Here is a 27071-nt window from a genome sequence, read left to right as displayed (position 1 = left end):
TGTTGATTCAAGAAATCTAACATACAGAAAAATAACCCTCTCTTCACCTTTGTAGATCTTGTAAGTGTATACTCACTATTCCCTTAAATCCATAGCTGGTAGAGAATTAACAGCTAGGATATCACTAAACTGATGCTGTACAGTGTGGCAGGGTGAAGGGTGTTTGGGGATAAAAAATAAAACTCCTTGTTAGCATTAGAAAAAAGTTGTGATCCTTTACTGCTATCACAGAAGTCATTAGCCTAGCCATTTTACAAATATTTGCACTTTTTTTCCTCACAGTCATGCCAACTAACACAAGTTATATCACTAGCTTTACAGAGTGTTCAACACTTTCTATGCTCCCAGTAATGATTGTAGTAAAAAGTCACATTTCAGGGTGTAAATTAATCATCTGCATTTAGAGACTGAGAAAGAATCAATAAAACACCTGGAGTACTGCCTACTTTAAAAGATTTCCTTCCTAAACATGCTTCAGCTCATTTTGGCTGGTTGTAATGAAAGTTTCCTCTTAAAACTTGCAGCCTCTTTTTATCCCAGACCTTGCCAGGGCCCTGGGTACCTTCCCCTCCCAAAGGGCGAGGGCGTAGGGCTGGCTAACCCCAAGGCCAGCTCCCTAGCTCCTCAGTGCTGACTCTGATCCAGACCCACTGTCTGGGTTTTCTGGCACAGCCTCGGAGCTGTCCCATCACTGCAGACTGGCTAGGCGGTCACTGGGCTATGCCTGATCCTGGTTGCTGTCTCCAGGCCTGATCCAACCCTGATGTGCTGCTCAGCATCCCAGCTCCTCCTTGCTGACGTCAGGGCTCCTGCCAGCCATATTACGTCTCCAGGCTCCCTCCCAGGTTACCTGGAGGAGCAGCCAGCCCTCGCAGCACCCTGATGGTACTGGCCTTCTCTCATCTTAAGAGGGTGACAGTACTATAGAAAGCCTCCATGTAAGCCTATGGAAGTCAGGAGCTACGTTATAAAAATGGCAAGACTTCTTGAACAAATGAAGTGTCTGAAAGAGCTGTAGAGGATAGGGGATTAGTTTCTAATAGGATGGTTTGGGTTTAATCTGAATAAACACCTTTGGTTCACAAAATATTGTGAAGTGCAACAATTACCAGCATGTACCAGTGTTACATAAGGTGATAAAATAATAGAAATTATAAGGTTAATTATTAATGCACGTATCAACAATTCTTGAAGTCAGGAGGAGTTCAGTCAGTGAAATACCTGTAACTACTTCAGCTTTGTTCCTTTTTTTCCTGGGAAGCTGAAAGAAAAGGCAGTGAACTGTCAGCATTGAAATGGGGCCTTTTTTGGTTTTGTTTTTGAAATGTTATTCTTCCTTTCAGTCAGTAGTATTCAAATGGATAAGAAGCACAATCCTTTCAATACCTCTATGATCTGTTGAAGTATTACAGTTCCTGTGCTAAAGGTGAAGTAGTGAAACACAGAAATCTACCTAAGACTCCATAGACCCTTGGGTCTATTGGTGATGTTATGAAATTTAGCCTAGTCTTGGAATCTGTCTCAATCTCCCTCTGAAGGAGTCCGTCTCTCTACAGTGATTAAAATTCCTGGTGCTTTGCTCAGGAGGACCTGAATTCCAGGTCACCCCAATGGAGCAGTGCGCCGTCACGTAGTCAGGTAATGCAATTTGTGTAGGGTTCTCTGGCCTGAGGAAACAGGCAAAAAGATGGGACAAGTTCATGCTGTGAAGCTGAACTAGAAGTCCAGTTTCACTCCTTGCACTTGGTGCATGCCAGGTTGCTTCACTATTGTCATTCACTATGACTTTCTTTCCATCCTGTTTCCATTTGGTTGTGTGAGACATCCCCAGAAAGTTGTGTTTCTTGGTGGTGTGGTTTGAATTCCAGAAAACACCTGTATGAGCAAAGACATGATCTGGATACTTCAATCTGGCTCATGTATAAAACAGGTTTTTAGAAATATCTGTAAACTGAATTACAAGCTAGTGTGTAATGTATAACGTCAAGAATGAGATGAGCCATCCGCTGCTTCCCTAGCTCCACCAATGTAGAGTCCTGTGCAGTGGGCTTCTGTGTGCTGAAAAGATTATTAACTACTATCCCATGGAACAGTCTTTTCACTACCTGAAGTTAAACAACGTGTGGGAATTGTTCCAGAAAAATGGAGGCTTTTAACTGTTAAAATTTAAATTGTAGGCTTTTCAGAATGCCTTCCAGAAATGTAAATCAGAATATTCCAAATAGGAAAAAAAGTCTGTGCTAAAAAAGGCCTTCAAAATTACCTACTAAGAATCTTTATTATGCCAACTTCTGATAGAGAAAGAATAATCAGTGGTTTTGGATAAAAAATCTACTGCACTTCCATTTAAAACTCTGTCCTTCCTTTAAGTCAATTCCATCCAACTCAAGGGAAACCGAATCATATTTAACAGATCAACATATATTAATTAATCATTGTGTCAAGGCCCTAAAGGCACCAATGGGCCTTATTGTCCCTGCCGAGCCTCCCTGGGTGTCTCCCACCCTGCCCAGGGCCCAGGACCCCACGTCAGCCCCCCCCGAGCGGCCAGCCCCTGCCCCAGTGACCCCACAGCGGGGCTGATCGCCAGCTCCCCACAGCCCAGCCCTGCCTGGCCATGGGCCCCACCGAGCCGGGCCCCGCCGTGGGCCCACAGCCTGCCCTCGGCCCCTGCCCGTCCTCAGGGAGGTGCCCGATGCCTGGGGCTGGGTCTGCCCGGGTGACCCCGTCCGCCTGCTCCTGGCTGGCGTTGGGACGCCAGGCCCTGCCCTGCTGCCCCCGGCAGCCCCCGCTGGCCCCAGCCCCAGGGAGCTGCTGGCCCTTGCAGCTCCCTGCCACATGCTGGCTGTTCAGGGACAAGTAGGATTTGCCTGTTTCCTCAGGCCAGAGAACCCTACACAAACCGCGTTACCTGACTACGTGACAGCGCGCTGCTCCATCGGGGTGACCTGGAATTCAGGTCCTCCTGAGCAAAGCACCAGGAATTTTAATCACGGTAGAGAGACGGACTCCTTCAGAGGGAGATTGAGACAGACCAAACTAGGTTCCTGTATAACTACTTCTGCTGGCCTAAAGAGCTTCATATTGAGGAGGAGAACCACTTGGGCACTTCAAAGCCTAACCACTCACATTCCAGGTTAAGCTTCTAGGTTGCCAACAGAATATGCAGGGAATACTACATGATAGATAACCTTCTGTAAATTAGTCACAGAAAACGCTAAGAAAATGTGTGTGATTCAGATGTATCCCAAGGAACTAGGCACCTTCCACCCATTGGATTTCCTACTGAGGAACCAGGGATTTTAATTCTTCCATTTATGGTTGAAAGTCTATATTTAAAGTACTGCACAGGGGCTTATTAACTGAGGAGTACCAGGCCCAGAGGTTTTACTTCCTTGTAAAAATGCTTTAAAACAGGCACAGAACAGCAAATCATTGTGTTACCTGCTACAGAATTCTGTGTCTGAAACTTGGGAATTTTAAAAATATCATGTGGAAAGAATCAACAGCAAGCTGAGCTTGTTTCATCTTCTAGCTGCTAAGTTCAAAAGCTCCAGGAACCTAGCAGTGAATTCAGTGCTTGTAAAGTATTAGAAGGAAGCAAAAGAGAATCTGTCCCTCTCATATGAACAGGAAAAGCAATTTACCTTCACACTCCAAAGATATTGGTTTGGGTTTTTTTTCTTTCTCAAGCCTTATATGCTATAAGATCTTTTCCTAGGGTTATTTTTAAATATGATCTGCTTGAATGCAATGTGCTCAGTCCCTGGGTGGGAAATATGCTTCATTTAAGTCAACAGCAATCTGTACTGCTGATTAAAAAGCAAGTGCTGATGGGCTTCACAGGGAGTCTCATCCATCTTGCCTTAGCTAAGAAGTTGATAGAGAAAATGGTGATGGGAGGAGGGGAAGGGTGGTGGACAGTGCTCGGTGAAACATTGAACAACAACAAATCATGAATTATCTGTACTTAAAAGTTCTATCAGTGTGGAAAACTGTCTCTGAAAGGAGAATTTCAAACTGTTTGATGATTGCATATCCTGGGAATTCAAATGAACTTTGTCACCACTGCCAGTTTCATAAAAGAATGAAGTCTCCAGCAAGGCACAGATGGTATTTCTGAATGAACAGATGATTATGCCAAGAGAGTATTATGCTTGGAAACACATTTTATTGATATATGAGTAAAGCTGTTAGAAGGACAGCTATGGAAAAGAGGACCTATCTCTTTATGGAACACCTGAATACAATAAGAAATTAGGCAGTGGCTGAAGGTTATTTAGTACATTCTTCATTCGTACTTACTGGGAATTAATTGGAAAACTATCCAGAAATCCTGAAGATTAAAATGGCACTATAAGTAATGAGAACCGCAAGAAGATGTGTGAACAACAACAATTAGAAAGTAATCTGTATTTACCTAAACTGAAAAGAGATTATGCACTAGCTATTGGATTTCCAAACAGCACCAGTGAGGAAAGCTTAGAAGAGGGGCCAAATTCCACATTGATCCTGAGTATAAGTTCAATTTGATGAAGAAAAAACAAGTTATGCTCATTGATGTTTACAGACTCACAAGCCCAAACATATGCCCCTCGTTGTGCTATAAGTTAATCGGTTTACAACGATTAAATGCATTGACTCAATTAATAGTTACTTCTGATTATACCTGTGTCATCCACAGACAAGGTGGGTTCACTGACCTCAGTGGAAATGCTGTGACTTTAAAGTAAGGATCTGATGTGATGAGAGGTCAGAAAAGGGGTGCATGATCTTTTGCATTACTGGGTTTGAGAATGTTGACTTCATACTTGATATGACTACTTCTAAGTCAAGGCTGGAAACAACAGATTTGGATTCCACACCAGTTTTAAATCCAAAGTAGATCCCTTGAGGTCAGTTGGCTCTTCCTGGTGACGTCAAGATGGTTTATGTAAGGGAAGAAATGTATCACATGAGGTTTTTCTCAGGGGTGAAAGATATTCAGCAGTATATCTTGCAGGGCCACAACATAGGTGTCATCCTCAGATTTTTCCATACATTTTCTTGAGCACAGAGGGCAAGCCATGGAAGCAGATGACCCTGGTGAAATAGTACAATCTCTGTAGCTTGAAGAAAATTATATTCATCACCAACACGACAGCAAAAATAATACATACCCCTCAGACAACATTTATCCTGGTGCCAGTGATGAAAATATATGAGGGATTACCTAAGCTATTTAAAAACTACTTGTGTTCAGTTACAAAATTATTTATGAAATTAGGAATAACCAGGGGATTTGGATTATGCTGGGGAAAAAACCCAAAAAGGAAAAATAAAGGAAACACTTTTCTAGGTTTCTTATCGAATGTGAGACAAATGCAAATTTTAGTAAGGGAACAATTAGAAGGAAAAGAAGAGATTACAGGAATCCCTTCCTCCCACATGCTCTCCTGTTGCTGTAATTGAGATTTTTGTGTTATTAAATGGAATCATGGGTCAGAGACCAACTCCGTTTTTGCATTGGTGCAAGTTGATTTCAATGCCAATAAAGTCATATTAGTGCAAAGCAGTGAGACATCATCCACAAACCCATTTGTATGTGTGAGATGAATACATTAGCTTCTCAGCAGATGGCTGTGAATTCTTCCAGACAGAGCATGTCTCGGGCTTTCAAGACCCATCTATCAAAAGGAACACTGAATTGTCTTCAGTTCTGCAGCAATCACTCCAGGGGAGCAAGTGCTAAATGGTTTAAAGATAAGAGGTAATCGTACTGCAAGCCATTGTCAGCTCCAAGTACAGTGCCCATTGGTTTATGCATAACATCATTTGGGACTTCATGGACACCTATTACTTGTTGCTCTGTGATGCCAGAGATATATCTCTTGATGTATTCCTTTAGAAAACGTTCTTCTTTTAGTCAGTGGGGGAAAGAGGGTCTGTAAATTACCTTTTGAATATCCAGAATTATTCAGTAGTTCCATTTCTTATGTTACTTCTGTGATTCTGCCATTTGGAAGTGAGAAGTGGCCAGCAGAAGTTAAGAAAAAGGCAATCTGCATTATGTAAACAAGGAATATGTTTCCTAGCTTTCTAAATAGAACTTTTAAATGAAGGATACAGCAATCTATTTGGTAAAAGGTTATTAGAGTTCAGCTAAAGAGATTCTGTATAATACTGGTGAAATAATAGGATTACCATTTGTGGTTTTAGAATACTTTCCCTTGAACAATGTCAACGCAATGTGCAGACCTAAACTTGTAAGGCCTTCCGGCAGTCTGGTGATGTAGACAAATTTACCTAGTGGGCTACATTTCTCCAACTCATGTAGGATTAAGGCACGCAGCATGGGGGAAGGTGAGTGCTGAAACTTGGGGAACAAATAGTAATATTCTTACTGTGGATTTTCATGGAGTCAGAACAGGATTTTCTAAGTGGCTGATAGAGTGCCATATTTTAATTTTTAGAGATCCCATAGCAGACACAGTGTGTGGGGAATACATAACGAGCCATTAGGAAAATTGAAGCCTGTAAATATCTGGAGGGCATTGGTCACATTTATTGGCTGTCATTTAGGGAACAGGAGACAGCTGCTATAGTACAAAGTGAAATGTCAGAATCTTGTAATCAATATATTATACACATAGGAGGGGTCTGGAACAGAAAAATATGGCAACTTCCTTCCCTAATCCTTAGCAATCCCATCTACAGTACTCTGTCACAAACACAGTTCATATGCTTTTCAGACATCATGCTGTTATCAATTAATATGTATAATATGATTAAAATAACCAGGGAACTGCTCAAGTCCTGTGTACAGCCCCCATTAGTTAATATTTAAAATAGGGAAACAATAACTAGACTTGATTTAGGGTTCAGGAAATAACTATTAGACAATGGGACTTTATGTTTAAGTAAGTCAGAAAAGGTAATGGATTGTGGGCTGGTCAATAAACCTTGAAGAACTGCTTGGAATTGCCAAGACAGAGTAAGAAGTAGGTAAAAGGTAATTCCTACACAGGGAGATTGCAACCACCTACTCAGATGATACCACCTACTCAAAAGAAGACAATGAAGGAAGAAGACAGGCTGCGCACTAATTTACATGAGAGGTGAAGAAGAAAGAACCAATCATTAAGAGAAATAATATTGAGTATGTATTACTTAAGTGTATAAATGTGGGAATTTTTGAGACAAAGGTGTGCTGTCTTGGGACAGGCAGCTGTTCATGCGCATCCATGAAATGAATTTGAAAATACCTTGACCCTGTGTGTTATTGGCTTGCACACTGGGTAAACAAACCCTGTTTGTGGGACAACAATGCTATAATGTACTACAAATATTAATAGTACAAGTAATAGTCGTAGTTTATTTTTACTGTATATAAATATGTAATTACACTTTGCCAAGTGTGAATAACTTGGCAAAGATTAGACAAAAATAATCTAAGAATGACATTACCAGACAAGGGTGTAGATCCATATACTCAAAATGTGCATTGTTCTACTGGATAGAAATGTCAGGACAGTTGGCATTCAGAGAATGATGGACTGCCCAACCTTTCCCATTTTCTTTTTTACCTATGTGCCAGTGCAACTCCACGGCATCAAATGACTTTGGTGACAACAGTAGAATTAGTACTGATTTATTTGTGAATAAATAAAGAGAAAATCAGAATTCTTTTTGCAATATCAAATAATAGTACCAATTTCCTTTGTAGGCATATCTTACTGTTTGTATATAATTTTATATAGATAATTAAGATATAATTTTCTGATTTTTAAAAATAATCAAATTTTTGTAGACAGAAAATGTTCATCAAGATTTGACTATAATGGTTCCAAAACCTAAAGTATGCATCAAGATTTCTATAGCTCCCACTGAAAGTAATGTCATAGGATGTTCAAACAGCCACCAGAGGAAGCCAGTATCATAAGTAATTGAAAAATTCTGCTAGTGCCAAGGTCTAAAACCCTAATGAAGCAACAGAAACAAGATTCAAACTTTGCAAAAGGACAAAGTTCTTTTCCACACAGAGTTTTATAAGTACAATAGTTTTATGCAGAAAAGCATTTAATGTTTAGCCATTTTAGTAGGCAAAGGTACAAAACCTAAGACCAGGTGTTTTCTATATAAGAGCAAAGACAACCCTACTCACTCAGATTCTGACCATTCCTTTCTCTCCAGTGGTCTGAAGGAAACAGAAAACAAAATTTCTTTGGTTTACATCACCTTATCAGAGAAATTGTAAGCAAAAAAGTCTGATCCTTCATCCAAAGGAGTGAAAGTACACAGAACCATCCCAGAATGGAGAAGGAACAAATGAAAACTGTGTGTCTTCACTTAGTGAAGAGGAGAGGAATAACAGTTCATATCCTCTAATAAACTACTTCTTTCTTGTCAAGAATGAAGATGATAAAGTTTTCTTACCATGTAGTTTCTGCTCTGTAAGAGTGGAGTATCCGTGAAAATGTACCTCAACACTTATTAGAGTCATACTTTAATTCTTCACCTTCTTTTTTTTTTTTTTCCACTGAAAAAAAATGGGGTTGGAGGCAAGAGGAGGTTGAAAAGCCCTATCATCAGATCAAGCACTAGTTGCTCCCAGGTCCTACTAAATTCATGTGGTACTGATAGATTGCACTGCTCAGAAGAGTGTCAGCAACCAGTAAGCCTGGCAAAATCAAGGTCTGCTCTATTTGGGAAACTCAGTAAGTCTAACAGATCTGGGTATGTTTGGCTGGAATTAGAGTTGACTAGGATAACACCTATGAAGTAAGAAAAATAGCAATTAACACATTGGTGCCTTAGGAAATTAACACATCAGTTCAAATTATGTGGGAACCACTCTGATTATTACCTTTTGTTTTCCTTTCCTGTTTTCCTATTTGTCTTCTTTGAACTGCATATCAAGAAAATGGATATTGATTTTTAAAATGCTGGTCTCTAAAACCAAACAGTATTAAAAAATAATACCTAGTCAAAAGGTCTAAAGTAAAGTCCTACTTACTTATTTCTCATGGAGGAATAAAGTAGTGTATTAAAATGTTGACTAAAGCAAAACACCTTCAGAATTCAAATTCAGAAGATACAATTTTTATATATGGAGAGAATGAAGCTGTAACTGGCATTAGAATAAGAATGTCAGTATCTTCTCCATAAAGTGAGGAAGGTAGTTGATGTATATTGTTGCAATAGTGTTTGCTCAGTTTAAATAGCGACCTAACTATTAATTTGGGATTAGTGACCTCCTAGACAGTGGACTGGAGAGCTGGGTTCATTACTTCCCATGCACACTTCCTGAACATTATCATCAAACCCCTTAATGTATCCTAAGCACTGGATTCACTTCTGTGCAAGGAACAGGCTACCGAGGTTCTCAGATAATGTAGTGATCATGGATTATTTTTATTTCATTGATTTGCCTGTGTGCTTGAGGAGAATTCTTTTTTTTTTTTTTTACCATGAACAACATTTTATTTACACTGTATTGTGGAAATATAACAAACACTGCAGGTTGTATAAAACTAATGTAAGTGTATGAAGTTGTAACTTCTGCAGTCCAGATGTATTGAAAAAGAGAATTTTCATTCTTCATTTAGCTACACACAATTTGGAAACCATAGGTAAGATATCCTGCCAGGAGTCTTTGTGTAATTTGTTCTTAAGAGATTAATGATCTGCTGAATATTCTGCAAATATTTATGATTAGCAAACTAACATCAACCAAGAATAGAAATACTTAAAAATACATACCACTAACATGTAATTCTGATGTAAAATTAGGGCTCTTGATTGGGATTAAATGACTAATTAGAAAGGATGGTTTGCCTAACTTGTCTGCTACGCCAGAACTTTTGCCATGACAAATAATAAAGCAAAAGCACTGAGACAAAACTAACTGTTAACAGTTTGAGATGTTCACCCTCTATGGAGGATCACAACCTGGTGATTAGGGATGAAAAATTAAAAAAAACCAAAGCAACAATTTTAGAGGCCTGATGGAAGGAGAACAATCACCCTTTTAACACATCTGGACACAAGATTTATAGTACTGAAACACTACTGGCAGAGTAACATGCTGAAAACATCAGGAAACAATTCTGGGAAGGAACAGTACAATTTAAATCCTGACCTAAAATGTTCTTTTCATATCTTAGCCTTGAATCAGTTGACCAGATAGAAGAGATTGTGATGTCTTCTGTGGTAGACCCAAAATATAATTACAGATGCATAACCAAAGTTAATCAGCCACAAAGCATACATCTGTAGGGAGCTGCTCACAGAGTTTTAGGTTGTTAAGCAAAAAAATTCAGTGCAGCTGTGCTGAAACTCTATTACCTCTTATTTTCACCTTTTAAAACTGCTTTTCTAAAAGAAGTCACATGTTCAAGTATATTTTGTTTGAAGAGGTAATTTTTGAAAATGCAACTTATTAAACTGTAGTGGGTTTTATGTGTTCAGTACCTTATCAGATTGTGGTAATGGCCACATTACATTCTGCCTGGTATAAATGCTTCAGAGTTGACAGCTTCTTAAGAAAGTGAACTGGAATCTTTTTTCTTGTGGATCACCAAATAAGTGGTCATCTATTACAAACACAGGGGTTTTATTAGTACTCATAAGAGATGTATGTATGTACCTGTACAATTTGACTTGAGGCATTGGCTGAAACAACTTTTCACTTGCAAGTGCCCGATGTTTGTTACAGAGATCCCTGAAAGACAATAAAACTCACAATGCTGTTGTTTGCAGTGCTACTTTTCAGAGTAGAGCAGCATTTTAAAGGATCTGGTTCCCAACAAGTTAAAGGAAGGATCAGCCCCGTAACTGTCACTCTTGCTATCCCGTTCAGATACATCTCTGTTTAGAATTGTCAACTAATGATGAAATAATTTGACTGTGAAGTCACCCCACTGCAGTATTTCTTCTTAATGCATTATACAAAGGTCTCCACAGGTATGTCCAAAACATCTTGATGTTGAGACTGACAAAATCACTTTCCATAGTATTTTGTCTGCCTGCAGCAACTCTGCTGAATGCAAAAACAGGAAAGACATTTCTGTGAGCAAGTCAGGAATGCCTGTGTCGTGGTTTAACCCCAGCCAGCAGCTAAGCACCACGCAGCCGCTCACTCACTCCCCCCCCACCCAGTGGGATGGGGGAGAAAATCGGGAAAAAGAAGCAAAACCCACGGGTTGAGATAAGAACAGTTTAATAGAACAGAAAAGAAGAAACGAATAATGATAATGATAACACTAATAAAATGACAACAGCAATAATGAAAGGATTGGAATGTACAAATGATGCACAGTGTAATTGCTCACCACCCGCCGACTGGCACCCAGCTAGTCCCCGAGTGGCGATTCCCCGCCCCCACCTCCCAGTTCCTATACTAGATGGGACGTCCCATGGTATGGAATACCCTGTTGGCCACTTTGGGTCAGCTGCCCTGGCTGTGTCCCCTCCCAACTTCTTGTGCCCCTCCCGCTTTCTCGCTGGCTGGGCATGAGAAACTGAAAAATCCTTGACATTAGTCTAAACATTACTTAGCAGCAACTGAAAACATCAGTGTGTTATCAACATTCTTCATATACTGAACTCCAAACATAGCACCGTACCAGCTACTAGGAAGACAATTAACTCTATCCCAGCTGAAACTAGGACAGCCTGGCACTGTCCACAGGTGCGGTTCAGTCTTCTGCTTGTGAGGGGAGAAGCAGGGAGGTGTGCAGGAAAACCCTTCTCTCCGAGTTTTACAGTTCTTGGAGCTCATGTTTCAATGTCAGCATTTCTGCTGATACAAGAAACAGCCAGGTAGCAAGTAGCAAGCAGAAACTATGTGCCTCATGTGGGAGAGTACAGGGTGTTTGGTTCAGGGACGAAGCTCCTACCAAAATATAAATATACACTAGTAGATTTCAGGAAGGGCTGGGCCCTGACAGAGAGGTTGTGTTATAGTTTGTGGAATATAGAAGAGGAGGAAAGTTCAGCCTGCTGAGTACAGGTGGGCAAAAAAAGTTAGAGTGGTTCACTTACAGTTAAAACGATTGTCCTATCCCACAGTGTGTGACTGGGGAATCATAAAGCATGCTGGGCACATAGGATAATTTCCACAGCTACAAAAACCATGATGTGTGAAAATATGGATTTTGGGACTTGAGGGATGCAGGTCCCAGAATAGAAGACATGCCTCAATGCTGATCCTGAGGCTCATATAACACCATCAAATATTGAAGAGTAATACAAATCTCACAGGATTTTGCTTAGTGGAATGTTGTTAATCAACGATAGAATAAGATTGCAGTTTTCAAGAAGGAAGCCTTCACTACTTCTCGGAAATACCAGTACCTCAGTTCTGGACAAAACTTTGTAATTAGGGAAAAAAACTTATATTTCACACACACAGCTCATGACAGCAAAATCTAGAGCTGTTTATTGCAAAGACTTCTGCTCAGTTACATTCCCTAAAGCCTTTATACTGACTTAGGTAGTGGTGAATTGAGCCTTGTAGTGACCTGGGGAAGTAAGCTGACACTAATAAATACGGATTGTTTGTTCCGTCTTCAAGCAAACCTTTCACTGCTTTTACTGAATGATAACAACGAAAAGCTATATGGATCTATGAGTCTGATTCATTGGTAAATTATGCCAATCTAAATTAGGAATAATAGTACTTCAGGAATAATGATAGCAAAACTAAAGTAAATAAAAGAAAGGCTTGCCTCAAACTTTAGAAAAGTTAGTAAAGCATAATACAAAGGCAAAAATGGCATTTGAACTTTGAGGCCTTTCCTAAACCAGTGACAGAAATAGATCAATCACTGTGGCTTCACTTATTTTTCCCTATAGGACAAAAAACAGATCTTTGGCAGGAGATTATTATCTTGTCTTCACTGCTTTCCTCTTCAATTTGTTAAGTAAACCATTTCATTTTTGCTCAGAATTATCTCATTTTCTTCCTTGGTCAGTATTTGTTACATTGCCATATAATCAGCTGTAGATGAGCAATTTTCATTAGGGAAAACTGTGATGAACTCAGTGCATTGAAATTAGCTATCATCTGGGGAAAAATCCTGACAAAACTGATACTCTCAAGCCATTGATTGCTGTGTCTGTGATCTCCATTGAATGACCAGATATCTTTTAGAAGTAACTGAAAAGATCAGACAAGTTTTGTGAACTCATGACAGATCTGTACTGAGACCTTGTGACTGGCTCAAGGGCATTGTTACTAATTGGTCTGATGAGGCTTTTAGCATGTTAGTGCTGTTATTGAAGATGAGAGGCATTAATCATCAAGCCAGATGACCTGTTCTTCTTAAAGAGGTACGAATGACTAATGCACATTCCCAACCAGAAGAGACAAAGAAAGATGACAAAATAACTATCTAAAGGCAGAATAGCAAAATTATATTTGGATAATATTGGATAATAAAGGCCAGAAATATTCAAATACTACCAGCCTGAATTTTTAAAGTAACTTTGAATAATTATTTGACCCCTCCCAACATCTAAGTGCATGTTAAGTGAACATGAAAGAAGAACTGGAGGCGAGATCTTAATCTCTTTAAGTTAGCATTTTAACCCAAATGTGTTTCCAGATTCTAAATAATGATGAGTAGTTACTAACAGTGCTGTTCATCTTTCCTATAAAAATTGCAAATACTTGCAATCACTGCAAAGCAAAGATACTATTTGATAATGTGAAGCTTGCCACATTGCATTATGCCATTTTTTTGAACTAAAGAAAATAGTGCTGAGAGGAACTATGAAAAGTCATCCAATCCATGTTGGTACTCCCCTGGTCCATATATTCTAGTGCCTTGCCTGTGGTAGTTGCCCAGTCTACCCGACAAGTTCATGATTTTACCAGTTTATACTGTTTACATGAACTAACAAAACTGAAAGAAAAAAAAAAATCTGCCAGTCTTTTAATTTCAGAACTGTGATTATTTCTACTCCTATCTCTTTACATGATAAGTAGCACTTAACTCTAACTAAAATCTGTCGAAAGGGAAATTGTGTGGGCAAATATGCATGTACACTTTATTCCAGCTACAGAAAAGAGAGGGATTCCAGATCAAGGCAGTCAAGATTCCGCAAGGATGAAGAGAGGCAAAATTAAAGATAAATATTTCATAAACACTTTAAAATATTGCTTTTTAGTCTGGGCATTACAGGGAGGGTGGGAGGCCTGGTGGTTGGTTGTACCAAGTAGGAAAACTAATTGCATAGAACAACATAATGATTGCAAAAGCCCCTGCCTCTAGTGATTTGGATTTTTCACTTCCTGCATCATTTAAAACATGTTGCAGTGAGGCTATTAAATCATAATATACCCTTAACAAGACTGAAAATAAGTGAGTCAATGCTCTTTGAGGTTTTGTGTTCCTGCCTAGACTTACTGGGTATAATTCTGTTGTCCAGGCATAAGTGTGCACTGTCATTTGAGATGCCCTAGGGTATCTCACCTGTTTCCATCTACATCTTCTGAAGGGTAGTGGTCTGCTGTACCAGGTCCAGTGTCATTTCTGCCAGCCCCATGAAGATGTCTTGAAAAGCCTACAGCATCTCAAATGGCTGTAGACTGAACCCCACCTACTGTGTTCATTTGTAGCTATAAACCACAACTCGTGCTAGAATAGTGAAAAATGGCCAAAGAGTGCCATTGGGAGTGCTGAGAGGGCATGTTACTTCAGCCCTTTTGCAGGGCAGGAGATCATAGAATCACAGAATGGTTTGGATTGGAAGGGACCTTAAAGACAATCTAGCTCCAACCCCCCTGCCATGGGCAGGGACACCTTCCACTAGACCAGGATATGGAGACATCTCACATTTGCCTTGTGTCCTGTCAAGATTTGATGATGTTTTCTGTAGCAGGGGAATCTGATCTCTGTGTCCTTCTATACTGTACAGTAGATCAGGAAACTTCCCTGAAGTTAATGGTTTGACAGTCTCCTTGTCATATCTTCTCTTCCACCTAGAGTTGCTCAGCTAGATGGACTCCCAACAGTAGTGTGATAATTTTGTTTCATTTCAGTGTGTAAAGTAACTGTGATTCCACAACAGGTTGCCAGCATCCTCCAATATGTTCACCCTTTATTACAGCAGATTTCAGCATCTGACCCTCCCTGTACAGTATAGCTTTCTAGGAACTCTTTTCCAGCTATTGAAATAGAACTTGTCTGTGATCTGAGAGGCTTTGAAGAGAAGTGCATTTTAGACAATCCTTGAAATTTTTTTACTTACCTATATATCTTTTCATAATTGTCAGTGAATAACTCACTAAGGGTCATACCTATACACATATATCAAGAAAAGTGGTATTCTTCATTAAATCATTAATTACCTTCAGACAACTGTAAATTAAGCTGTATAGAAGCATGCATCAGTTCAGACCACTATTGCATGGAAAAGGTCTCTCTTCAGTTCTAGGAATTAGCTTCTTGCCTTTATTCATCTTAGGAGTAAAAGCATATAGTTTTATTCCTGCTTGGGTGTTTTTAAGATTTTGTCTGCTGTCTTTCTGCCTTCTCACCTTTCTTTAAATGCACTTTCATTTCCCACTGAAGGAATATTCTATTCAAAACTCTCAGTATAGGCGTTGTTGAAATCTTTTCCATAACATGATTAGCTCAGTGATAAGAAAGTTAAGAAAGTCTTTTAGAATCCCTCTGGACTGGAGTGAATCCCTCAGAAGTCCTTGGGGCACCTTGAAAAAAATTCTGTCTGATCAAATGTATTTGAGACAGCAAGAAAAGGAATTAGGTCTCAAGCTATGGCTGGTATGGATTGAAGAAAATAATAGATAATCCTACCCTTTACTGGACCCATTTTCATTTGGATTAGAGTTTACCTTGCTCACCATTCTGGGTGATAAACCCAGAAGTACTGAGCTAACGTTTAAAACACTGTTAAAAGATGAGAATCTGAGAATCATAGAATATCTTGAGTTGGAAGGGACCCATAAGGATCATGGAGTCCAGCTCCCTGCTCCTCACAAGACTAAAACTAAACCATATGACTAAGAGCATCGTCCAGACGCTCCTTGAACTCTGACAGGCTCGGTGCCGTGACCACTTCCCTGGGCAGCCTGTTCCAGTGACCGACCACCCTCTCAGTGGAGAACCTTTTCCCAATGACCAATCTGAACTCCCCCTGACGCAGCTTCATTCCATCTCCTCGTGTCCTATCGCTGGTCACCAGAGAGGAGATCAGCACCTCCCCCTCCGCTGCCCCCCTTGAGGAAGTTGTAGACTGCGATGAGGTCACTGCAGGTGAAGAGGTGACTACATATAAGAGGGGTGAAAAACATACAAATACAAAATGATGGTAAGTAGGCAAAGGTTGAAGTTGCAGTGTAATTGCACACACAAGACAAGATTCTGTTTTCCTTGTGCTTGTTCCTGCTCTTAAATCTCTAGGTATATACTTCCCCAAGCAAATACTCTGTAAATAGGGTGCCAGCTATCTAGGTATCCTAGGCGATAAATGCAGTTATGCTCACAAGGTGAGGGTGTCTGAACTGTTGCCAGTCATATGATATGTAATGCATGCTGACCGCAGGTGACAGAAATGAAGGGGACTACAGCCATCTAACTGTTCCTGGTAAATCCTCTGTTGCTCATATTTTCTGTCCCTCTTTCTTCCTATAGTGCTTCAGATTCATGCAACCTCTGACTGAAATTCTTGTCTCACACAGTTTGCCGACATCGATATGTTTGTGTCCAAAGACACTAAATAAACCCACGTAAATGTGGGATGCTTAATACCATCTTATCTGGAGTAGAGATTTCTGCTCTGGTAAATTACCTTTATCTTTGGTTTATTGCCTCTGCAATGTCATGTAAGTGCTCCTCTATAAATAGAGTGTACTTAGAAACAACGGCTATAGGCTGTTGATTCACGAGTTCACTCTATTGAAGAGGTCTGCTTTCAGAAGAGCAATGTATAATTAATTCTCCTTTTTATAAAAAGGATTATTTTCACTGAAAAATAATATGTTTTACACAAACAGGTTAGCTTCCAAGAGCATGATTAAGTTAATCAAAAGGAGAGAAAGGAGTCATGTTTTCCTTCTGTACATCTATATATTTCCATACAGTTTTCCTTTCAAAACATGGTGAAAGATATGTCAGGCTCAGTTTGGGTTAAACGGCACACAGCTCTGGGTTTTCCCAGCTGTCACTGAACACTGTGCTCTACAGGCACGGTCTGCTGCTTGAAACACCAGTATGAAGATTTTGTTCCAATAATAGTAATAGCTTAGTACATCATCTGCAGTTTGTGCACCATTTAATACGTTTCAGCAGACTCTTCTTCCATAAGTCTTCAAGTAAAGGAAGGAAGAGGTGGAACCACTACCTTAGGATGGTCCCTGGCCTCTCTTTCTCCTTATGTTTTTTAGTTGTTTGGGAGGGTGCCATACCTCTGCCAGTAATTTCCAATTTTAAGATCATTCTTAAGATACTTAGATAAACAAAGGAAAAAATGAAAAAGAGGGAGAGACAGACAACTGGGAACTTTTGAAGAAAGCCCTTATTAGCATACAGGATATCCTTCACAAACAGCTACACCAATTTCTTTCCATAAAAAATTGCTGAAGAAGTCTAAAGGGGCCAACTCTCTTTGTGTTCTGCTGTAAATGAAGAGTTACTCCACCACATAAAGTGATGTAGCTGGTATAGTTAAGTGTAGGATTAGTCCCAAGAACTTTTGTCTCAGAAAAAACCCAGCTGAAAATACAACTAACAGTTTAATTCCTTCCAGATTTTTTTTTTTTTAATGTAAGCTGCCTAGTACATCTGTGTTTTTTAGCTTTTTTTCTTTTCAAAACTACATATGACATGTGGAAATGTAACAGATTTTACAAGCTCAATTGAAGTAACTCCCATAGCATCCAAAGAAGGAAAAATTATGTGAGACAGTCAATGGAATTGACGAAATCCAGAGGAGCCTAGCAATAACATGGGCCAGCTCTGTCAGCACTGCTGAGTGCATCCCATCCAGTCCTGTGGACTTGTGCATGACCAGTTTGTTTAAATGCTCCCTAAACTGATTCTCCTCTACTGAACCTGTCTTCATTGCCACAGCTTGGGGTATAGGAAATCTGTGCTGGAACCCTGGGTTTGTAGTGAGACCCCTAAGAGATACTGTCTTATCATGTCCTTTTCTGTAAAACGGAAATAACAATACTGAACATGTTTTCAAAATAGTGTGGATGCACATGTGAATGCTATAAAAGAATGACTTTTTATTATTACTCTCAGTACATATGAGTGAAAATGCTAGTAGAGTTAAAGTCACGCGCTGATTAGTCATGCTGGTTTTTATTGCCTTCAAGTCTACTGCAGTCCTGTCTTCTCTCATCTGAACCATATCATCAACACACTCAACACACTTCAAGGATCCTGTGGGGTGTAATCTATCAAGTGTAAGCGTTTAAGAAATTGTCTCCTCTACACTTCACCTATGTTACCAGTGCATATTATTATGTAAATGCAAAATGGAGATTACACTTACATTTTTGCACTTGGGCATACTCCCATGCACATATTCCTTTCTCATTTTACTGTGAGAAAAGCTTGGCATTATTATCATCCTCATGTAGTGTAGATATTACCCTGATATTTGAGAAGACTGGCAGCATGTTATTTCCTTCCAAACTTTTCATAAATCCACTAGCAAATAAGCAGACTGGCATCTCCACAGTTAGTAGTTATCCGTACCTATGTCCATAGTCAACCGGTTCTAACCTGTGGTAAAACAGGACTGCTAGTAGCTTGCTGCTAGCATTTCTCAACATCATTCCCTGGATTCCTACAGTACTGTAGCCAAAGTGCTATAATTTTCACATAAACTCAAAATTTGTGAGAATGCAAATATTTGCAGCACAGCTCTATGAAGCATCTGTGCTAAGATCCTCAAAGGTAATTAGGCCTAACTGCAGTCTAGGTGAACCTCTAAGACAGAGTGAGGTGCCAGGCTTCCCTCAAAACACAGACGTCTCTAGTTTTTAAAAGAAGGTTCTTCAGAAATGAGATAGTACGGCATGCTGCCCGTACTATCTCTGAGTGATATCCAGAGAAGGATGTTCTGATATGACACCACCTAGAACAAGGAGAAAATATGGTATGGCTGTTTGAGCAAAGCACTCGGTTAGTCTTTTGTTTCTTTTATTAGTGTGCGATGAGGAGTCCCCCACATTAACAACTCAGTGAATTGTTCAGCTGCAAAAATATTACAAATCCAGAACGGAGTTGGTCAATGCATATTGTGCTGCCTAGAAAGAGAGAGGCTAATCAAAGCTGAAGTTTTATGGACTCCTTGATCGTGAATGTGAAAAGAGAAGGGAAAGACAACATTCCTAAGAAATCTTTGCATACCAAAGATAGCCACCCCTCTCTGCAGGTTTGAAAGTTATATTTCTATTGTTTTGCTAGAGGGCTCCTTCAATTAATGTTTTATTTCACTGGAGATGGCCGAGAAAGGTCCTTTGATCCTAAAATATCATAAATTATGTACACTTTTCAGGTGCTATGCCTTGTTCAATGGGAAAAAAAAGGAAAAATAAACACAATCCAGGACCGTCATGGTCATTGAGTGCGGGTTCATAATTTACTAACTGTCCTTACTATAGAAATTCCTGAAGGATAATGGCCAACATGGTAAAATACTTGTCATCATCTGCAGCAGCAGTACAACCAAGGTAACACAGAATATACAACCAAATGTCTGCTGAGGCTTAATCTAGTGAAGTGCCCCATCTGAGGAAACTTTTTCAAAGGTGAGGCAAACCTGTGTGATCAAATCTGTATGACTCAGATCAGGGACCTGAAACCACATCCCAGGTCAGTCCCCTAAACAAAGAGTTTAACACACTAACCCAGGTAACTGTCACTCTCAGCTAGGCAGTTTTTCCTCTTATGCATATTTATTGCAACACCCCTTCCAATCTTTTCATCCCCTAACTGATGTCTTAACTAGTAAGATACAACCTCTTACTTCCTCCCCTTTCTCCCTATCTCCTGCCCTGCCCCTAGTTTAATAAGTAATTATCTATACAAAGTAGAACAGATTGAACGGGTAAAAGAGAAAATGGTTGTCCCTGGCACAGCCAGTTTTCTTGTGATATGGGGGACTGAGGCCCAAATGCTGTTTCTGAAGGTGATATAGTTATAGTTAAACTTGTCATGAAGAAAATCCATGGGGTTGGGTGTTAATTAAATTTAAACCAGTTAAACAAGTGAGAGAATGCCTTTTTGGAGAAAACTCTTTTGGTCTTCTGAGTTTTCAACTTGAGCCATGGCTCTAAGGTGCTTGTTAGGTAGCAGTGCAGTAGCATTTTGACAGCCTGAATGTAAGATAACATACAAATGTAAAAAAAAAAAAAAAAAAAGAAAAATCCATGCATCTTCCTCCTTCCTCTCTGCTTTCTTTGGTCAAAAAAGCAAAAGAAGAAAATAAATCAAATGCTGCAGTACAACATGTGTGAGTTACATACGGAATGGGTAAGAACCGCAGAAGATACAGAACAAGCCAAAAGGACAGATGTGAAGAGTTCTGAATAAATTATATAATTAAATGTATGTCTAAAGTGAAGAGATGATTAGTGACTTGCAGAAGTCATTAATGAATATAGAACATTTTAGTTAGAATCTTCAGAAACTAGGAATAAAAATTTGTATTTTTAGGAGATTTTGGTCAATTAAAGGTTACTCTTGGGTTTTGAAGAAAGCTGTTTCAAAAGATTCTGTCATCCTGAATCTATAATTCATAATGATAGACAGTAAATACACAACACATAGAAGGAGATATCATAAAAAATAAGTCAAGTCTAAATGGAGCTTTATGCACGCTCAGAAATACCTTGCTATGCTAGAACATTATTGAGTAAACTCAGCTGCTGGGGCAATATAATTCCATTCAGTGTTGTGCTGACACATTGCATACCATAGCAATACGTAAGGTAAGTCAGACAAATGCAAGAGGAATGCAGCAGGAGACATGAAAATTCCTAATTCATAAAACAAGTGTAATTTAACAAATAAGTTTTTGTTTAGAATGTAGAATGACTCCTACATTGGAGACCATTTCCCTGTTGGCATACTCCAGGCTCTGATCGCAAATAGGTAATAACAATTGTAGAGTACTTTCAGCCCAGCACTGAAGACAGCCATTTCAGAAAGCATTTGGGAATAACCTTTTTTCATTTTGATCCTTCTGAATCCTTTCTATCTTTTTCTGTTTGATCTGCCTCAGGCCTATATTTTTTTTTTCTTCTAAGTGCTTACAAACACATGAAGAGATGAATCAGTTACAGAAAAAACTTTCACTCAATAGTCAGTAGGTAACTATGCCAGTTTCATAATACTTGTCAATGGAGGTGATCTGATCCAGCTTATCCAAATTTAAAATGGAAAAGGCATTTCCTTCTGAACAGTGAGCTGCCTGATAACGAAAGAAGGCCAAAGAAATAGAGATTTATGGGTCAGCAATAGACCCATACTCAGAAATAACTGTCAGCCAATTTTATGTCTTGAGTAATTGCAGTGATGACATATCAATATAATCATTGGCACAATTGTTAGCACAAGACATTAACACAATGTTATAACTGTATTGCTATCTGAGTATGGTTTCAGTTCCATGGAGGTCAATGGTAAGCTTTCACTTACTTTCACACAAGCTGATTCAGGTTGTTAAACAATCATGAGTAAGCTGTTTGAATTGGATTAATCTCATCTAACTTTAGAATTCTAGAAGTTAAGCATCATATCTAAGCTACATGTCTATGATTCCAGTAAGGAATGGCTGGATGCATCTCTAGAGTGTGCTTCACTTCATTCTGAACTTAGTGTCTAGGAGAGGTGGGAGGAATCACCCACTCTCCTTCCCTTGACTATAGTGAAGCCTTGATCACTGTCTTGACTTGCTGCCTAAGTTTTAGAAGACTAAAGCTGGCTGATTTGTGTGGAATACAAATCCAACCCCAACAGCATCACAGCCATGTCATTGTAACAGTACTTTTCTTCAGACAGCAGAGGAGGCAGACAAACAATTTTCATATTCTCTTTGGCTTAGTCAAGTTACAAGAGATTAACAGGAACAATATGATGTGGCAGAGAGAAAAAGTCAGTATTAGAAAAGGAACAATAGTAAGAATAATGTTATGGATTTTTTTACTTACTAAGATGAAGGCATCAGCTCATCTGTTTTTTGGCTGCTCATGGTAGCACTTACTTAAAATAACAGTACTTGTGATGATATGTAGTGTAGAAAGTCACATCAGTACATCTCACATCCATTACATTTGGTAAACCTCTTTAAAACAAAGAGAAGGTTGGTAATAGGTCAAATCAGTAACATTACATCAATAGTATGTCTCTAATTAACAACTGAATGACTGCCAAGCTCTGTAAATGGAGTCAACACCAAATGGATCTCTCCCTCTCCCGCCACTTATTTTATTACCAGATAGAGCTAGCATAACGCATTTCCCTGCAACTCTACAGTCATGATAAAGGCCAAAGTAAAAGAGAAGGAAAGCCTAAAAAGGGACATTAGAGGTTTGCTTGGAATAGAAAAGCTTATAAATTTGTCTGCCAGACATATGCCAAAGTAAAGTGCTGTGATCAAGAGGTGATGTATGAGGGACTTCTGTCACAGATATATAGATTCAAGTAGAAAACTTTTAAATACAATTATTAATGCTTCATATGTCCCTGGGGCAAGTCTTTCCTCAGCTCTGAAATGAACATCAATTAAAGCACATGGAGGAGAAAGGGAGTGGTTCAGCATGGACCTGTGAGATGGTGGGGGCTGTAATGCCAGAATTATCACACTCTGCTTAGCTTTCTCCATCAAACCCGAAGAGGGCAAAGCTGAGCACTAAGCTAAGCACAGGCAATAGAGCTTCTTCAGGGGCAGCAGCATCAAGAGCAAATGGAGCTCTTTGTAAATGTTTGTTGTACCTGGTTTAGCAGCTAGCAATGTTTTTACAGTCTGGATTCAGAGAACTGGGCCAGACCATCTCCATTGTGGAAGCCCCCTCCCTGGAAGTGTTGAAGGCTAGGTTGGATGAGGCTTTGAGCAACCTGATCTAGTGGAAGGTATCCCTGCCCAAGGCAGGGAGGTTGGAACTAGATGATCTTTAATAGTGCCTTCCAACCCAAACCATTCTGTGACTCTATGATTCTATGATTATGGCCCTGTTGGAGGTTCTAAATTGTTTTGGAGTGTCAATAATTGAAAAATATGGGTCCCATAGCAAGGAAAGGTATGAAGGAAGGTAAAATCTTTGTGTGGATTATTCCTCCATATTCTAAGGTGTCTTTCATTCATATATATATATCATGTACTGTATTCTTTTTTATATTTTTATCAATAGAAATATTTTGTGACTTCTTCTTCAAGTATATTACTGCAATGAAGAGGGAGGAGATTATGTTAGAAGCTGCCTTAACCATGGAACATACTGAAAGGAATATACATCTCCTACCACTCCAGACAAATGTGGATGTGCCAAAAGGGAGGAATACTGTAACACCAAGAGAATTAAAAATAGCTCCCAGTCATTGCTCAAGACCTTACTGGTAATAATTAGAAATGTTCTTAGTCTGATGTAAAAAGTAAACCATCAACATAAGACAGAAAGAAACTGGCCACATGGTAAAGAAAGGTAAATTATATATTTTCTTCAACACAGGTATTTTTAATCTGTAAAACACATGGTCTCACCACCAGACGTACTCAACTTCAGCCACAACTTCTTTCCACTCCATGCCCCCCCCAGCACAAACCAGTGTTAGTACTGATACTTCTTTAAAATTCCTGCTTTGTATTTTTCCTCTCAGTATTCATCCCTTTTTAATGTACCTTTATATTAAAAAGATCCATTAGGGCCTCTGCTCGATATTCTAAAAATTGGTCTATAAATCTTTATTCTGGTTTTTAGAACTGTGCAACAGTAAGTTAGAGTCTTTCAAGTATAACATTCTTCACCTGAGTCCCAAGGGATAAAAATGCTTAATACATTATCAAAATTTAGTGCTATTTTTTTCAGTGTGCATCTGACTTTTGATCTAATCTACAGAGAGAGCAGGCTTTTAGAAATGATGCAAGCTGACAATTGATGTCTAGCTTATTGACATTTAGAAGGGTAATAGTTTGCTGGCAGCTAGTCCAGAAGAAGTTTCTGAAGCCTCAGTGTACACATCACCCAAAGCTCTCAGTGAAGGCCAATCTTCAAATGTCACTGGTAGAACATAAACAGATGAAAGGTTATCCTAATTAAAGCTGTGATGGGATAGTTCAAGACCATTAAAAAGAGGAAAAGAAATATTACAAAAGTAGTCTAAATAAAATCTTTGGTAAGAAAGCAGAGGTTTTTGTTGCTGGTTTGTTTTGTTGGGGTTTGTTTGTTTTTTTAATTATTTTATTTGGAAACAAGGAATTTTAGATGTATATTTCCCTTTTTTTCAAGTATATTCCTTTAAACTTGTATTAATTCTCATTTTAAACAGCTCTTTCTAAGCTATTGAAGGCTCAGAATATTTTTCCTTTTGGAAAAGGAATTTCCATTTGGGAAATTCTTGGCAGGTCTTGCAGTAATAAGCAAATTTTGGCATTATGGGGAGCACCAGAAGAGGCTACATAAAAAGGCTGTGTGAAGGATTAGGACAGTGCCATGAAGAGGACTGACAGCCTCTATCCTTATTCACTGCTGTGTTGGATCCCTGTTCTGTGTTGAAATAAAGTCTTACTACTGTGTATAAAGACTCATCTGCCTCATCATTCCCATCTTGTCATAAATACTCCCTTTTTCAGCCTCCAGCAAACTGTGTGAATGAAGCTGTTCTAGCATTATGATATGAGGGTACTGTATATGAGTTCTGCCAAGTTGAAAATTCAACGTCTGTCTAATGATCTAAAGAAGCTTGGCCTGAACAACAAAGAAGCACTGGGGAAGATCCAGCCTTGGTGAGTGCATCAGCTCCCTGAGTTCCCCACTGAGGACAACAATATTTGGCTACTTTTGCCCTCATGTCTGAACAACTCTACAGAGGGGAATGAGGAAACATCCTATATAAACCTGTTGTCTTTTTTAATACGTCTTGCGTTATGCAGAGCTATATGAATCACTATAAAATCTGTGAGCTGCAAGACAAGAGACATTTTCGTGGCAGTTTCTTCCCCTCTTCCTCAATCCTGCTCTAAAGTGAGTTTCTGTAGCTCCCACCACACACTGTTGCACTGTCACCAAAGGGCTGCCATTGCAAGAATTGAAGTTTTCTTTGTTGTCAGGTAACTGCCATGTTGGTGTTAGCCTAGATAAGCCATAATAGAAATGAAGAAGTTCACAGGATAATGCCTCGTAGCACAAAACAGGAGCTTAAAAAGGGAACAGAGACAACTGAACACTCACTGTGCTAACAGTTTTCACATCGGGGTAGTTGCTGTCAAGCCCTCAGCATGAGTGACTGGTATAGCAACCACATTTGGAAGAATTAGAAATGTAAATATATGTAGCTTTCCATTCATATACCATGATTACATGAAAAATAGCATTTAAAATAAGAAGCATGTCAGCAGTGCATAGACTAATTAATTCCCCACCACTACACCTCACCATGTGGTGAGTCAACAGGAAATTCTTTCTGAACTACAGCCATTTCCCCCGAGGACAGTGTGATGGTAGAACATTGCTCTGTGTTGGGTTCCAGCACAGGATGCAAATATAAGTACAGTCTCTACTGGTTTTTTAGCTTTTGAATACATTCCTCAATGCATACCCTAAAACAGTGTGGAACAAATTACTTCAAAGGAGCAGAAGCCCCAAAAATGATTCCTGAAGTGATCTGAACTTAGGGTCTAAAATTGACATATTCCATCTTAAAGCTCTAGCTGTATTCTCAAGAGCATGTTGTTATGAACAGCCACAGAATGGCTGTTCTCAGTCTTCAGTTAACTCTTTTAAACATAACCACAGTGTGGAACAAGCTGTCCTTCCCATTCCCAATGTGTTATATCATGAGCAAACATGTCAATACTTACTTCCCCTAGGCCCCTCTGTCTGCGTCCTATCAAGATTTCCTCCTCCAGAATAGTGACCCACCTCCTGCCCCATCCATCTCCCCAGTCTATTCCCCCAGCTGTGAACGGGATCTCCCACAGCTTCACCTCTGCTCCACAGAATAAAGCTGCAGTGACTTCCTTCTCACTTTCCGCAAACGCTACCCAAGTGCCAGTGGTGCCCTTACCGAGTATGCCGCCAATCAGAGGGAACTGGCCTTGTGCCTCCTTAGCCTGCTGCTCATTGAATCTGGGATTGCTTCTCTGTCTCTTCCCATCTCTTGGTCAGCCACCTGCAGCATCAAGGTGGGGAGCACTCAGCAGCAGCAAGAACACACTGCCGCTCTGTGGAGCCACCCCAGAACTTCCAGTTCTCTCAGTCCTCCTAAAATCTGCTTGTTCACAAAATCCTTCTTCATCTCTGAGGCCATCCGTGGGGCTAAGAAAGCATGAATATTGCAGTTTTATAGGCGACTTGCTTTGAAGATACTGGAACTGCAATCTGATTTCAGAACTTTGCCTTCCTGCCAAAAACTCCACCTTCTTCCTCTCCTCCAAAACTCAGACTTGCTTCAGAGCTGACAGTTATATTTTTATGGACCTTTCTGTATCCTGTTTTGGATCAAGGATTCACAGCACTTTTTTGCCAAATATAGGTCTTCTGCCTACACAGCGACAAAACATTTGGAGATGTGACACAAGAGTCAATATAGGAAGGTGCTTAAAAAGACTATGACATTATGACAGAAAAACATTGCCAACAAAACCTGTCCATGTAACTTGGTGTATTGGGCTGTGCTGAATTAGGCAGCCCACAATGAAGGTAAATTTCTCATCTATTAGCTTTTATTTCCGTTTAAAGATAGCATAACAGGAGGAATTCTGGGCTAACAGATAAACAGCCAATCTCACAACAAATGTAAGACAGCAACCCTGCACCTCTTACTTAGAAAAAAGAAAAGAGCTAGAGAGGTTATGTTAGTAATAAGCACAGAAATGAGTGCACAGCA

The 27071-nt window shown here is 39.5% G+C and overlaps 1 long non-coding RNA gene across 1 annotated transcript in view; it reads right to left on the bottom strand.

Annotated features, from left to right (window-relative positions):
- Positions 1-26557, bottom strand: part of LOC115340027 — a 46814-nt gene extending 20257 nt beyond the window's left edge. The window contains exon 1 of the long non-coding RNA XR_003922900.1: positions 26250-26557. This is a non-coding gene — a long non-coding RNA (uncharacterized LOC115340027). The remainder of the gene's footprint in view (positions 1-26249) is intronic.
- Positions 26558-27071: the final 514 nt, after the last annotated feature.

This window comes from Aquila chrysaetos, chromosome 4, assembly GCF_900496995.4.
Source record: "Aquila chrysaetos chrysaetos chromosome 4, bAquChr1.4, whole genome shotgun sequence".
NCBI classification, from domain to species: domain Eukaryota; kingdom Metazoa; phylum Chordata; class Aves; order Accipitriformes; family Accipitridae; genus Aquila; species Aquila chrysaetos.
Note: the sequence above shows the minus strand (reverse complement) of the source record. Positions and strands in the feature narration are given on the sequence as shown.